This window comes from Helianthus annuus, chromosome 16 (genome assembly GCF_002127325.2).
Source record: "Helianthus annuus cultivar XRQ/B chromosome 16, HanXRQr2.0-SUNRISE, whole genome shotgun sequence".
Taxonomy (NCBI): Eukaryota; Viridiplantae; Streptophyta; class Magnoliopsida; order Asterales; family Asteraceae; genus Helianthus; species Helianthus annuus.
In genome coordinates this window covers 114,084,904-114,087,276 of record NC_035448.2, presented here as the reverse complement: position 1 = coordinate 114,087,276, position 2,373 = coordinate 114,084,904, and positions in this window count along the sequence as shown.

Sequence of the window (2,373 nt, the reverse complement as noted above, 5' to 3'; positions counted from 1 at the left end):
TACATATCCTACCCAAGGAGAATATGTAGATTTCGTTTTAGTTCCTTAACCCATTCCCAACCACCGGAAATCCCATGCCTTATAAAGAGTGTGAACTCACCTTGGTTTGCTCGGCAGATAAACAAAATGGTCACTTGAGCTATATGTGGTCAACCACGTCCTAACATGGTTACCATACAAGTCAGGTCTAGGTTCAAGTAGTGCACATAAGTTTTACACAAAGGCAAATATGTTAACAGTCAAGTACATAACATATTCGAACTTGTGCGACTCAAATGATTGGGCTTACACAAGTCTAACAGCCTTGTGCAATTCACCAATTGAAACCTAATAATACCCGGCCCAACCTGTTGTGCGTCCAGCACATCTTGTGCGACTCACAACGGGTTGTGCGATCCAAAACATACCCGGCCCAATATCATAAGCAACCTAACATGTACACGGCCCAACAAATAAACACGATTCAACTTGTGCGATCCATTTGGTCTTATGCGATTGAGTTTTGGGCTTTAAAGCCCAACATCACAGTAGAAATTCCAACAGTTGTGTGTGGCCCAAGACTTATGCGATCGGCACTGTCTTGTGCGATCCACAGGTCTTGTGCAATCATGCAATTCTAAGCTGTACACAGTGCATTAACAGTTGTACCCTAGAATATTCTAGCTTGTGCGATTAGGAGCTTGTGCAACTGACTTGAGCGACTGAGCTCTTGTGTGATTGAGCTCTTGTGCGATTAGCTACAAGTTTCCTTAAATCATGCAATCAGTTATAATAATTTGAACAGTTTCTTGTTTTACAATTATTTGATCAAACCAAGCATTAAATCAGTCAACAGTTTCCAATCTTGTGTCAATCGATCAAAACAAGATTGTTACAACTAATTCACATAAACCCTAATTAATAATAGTCATGAACAACAACTTATCAAAACCTTCAATCGCATTAACAGGTCGATGATTCCTATTACTATCATACACACTAACATAGCAACATAATTAATCATCCAAATACAATTCATAATAGCTGATTAATCAAATATTTGATTCGGTGAACAACAAACAACCCTAGACTATTGATCCGATTATATTTCAGCATATAAACATATCACCGAAATCAAGCACATAGATTCAAATCATGATTATAATTGTTATTAACATGTTTACTAGCATGACCCCTAATAAATCACATGATAGAACAATATCAAAACATGGCAGTAAACACTAACCGGGAGTGATGTTAGCTTGGCCGAGATAGGAGCTTCGAATGGAAGGATAGCCGTTGACCAAGAGGAAGGGAGGAGAAGGAGAGAATAGGGTTTGGTGTGTTTTCTTGAGTTTGCAAATTATGAGAAACCAATCCCACTAATGGGTGTTTGTACGCATATAAGAGGAATGGGCCAATCCCAACTTGGGCTGCCTTTGGTATTCGAATACAAATGTGGGCCAAGAGAAGTGTGACAAAGATGAGATGCACGGGCCAACTTGGGCTTGTGCGACTGAGTTGTGTTGTGTAACTAGGTTTGCATATTCACATTATAACAAAACATAGTATTTCATTAACATAAACGTATCAAGTAACCACATAACGTTCAAAACATGTTACATCAAAGCACACAAAGGGGTTCTAAAACACGAGTTGTCACATTATCCCCAAGTTGAAAGAAATTTCGTCCCGAAATTTAGCACGTACTCACTAAGGAAGCTAGTTACGTTGTATGGTTTCCTGGTTTTCCTGGGTGGTCACATCCTTCCCCCGTTGGTTTGTAATTTCGTCCCGAAATTCCGCAGTAGCTTCAGCCTCAGTAGTGGTTGCACTTTTCTCGAACAATTGGGGATACTTTTGTTTCATTCGGTCTTCTCGTTCCCAAGTAAACTCTGGGCCACGACGGGAGTTCCAACGAACTCAACAAGGTGTATTCTGGTACGCTTGAGAGCCTTAACATCTCGGTCTGTAATTTCTACAGGTTCTTCGACGAATCGCAACTGCTCGTCGATAGTGAGTTCCTTGAGAGGAACTATGAGGGTCTCATCTGGCAGACACTTCTTCAAATTCGACACGTGGTACACATTGTGAACTTCACTGAGTTCTGCTGGTAGGTTCAGTTTGTAGGCCACCTTGCCTATTTTCTCTATGATTTCGAAAGGTCCAACGTATCGCAGGTTGAGTTTGCCTCGCTTGCCAAAAAGAACAACACCTTTCCAAGGTGAGACTTTGATTAGCACTCGATCCCCAACCTGGAACTCGAATGGTTTCCTGGGCTTATCAGCGTAGCTTTTCTGATGGTCACGAGCCGCCGTCATTCGTTGTCGTATCTGAGCAATCTTTTCTGTTGTATCTACTACAAGTTCTGGGCCAGTGATTTTGCTGTCGCCA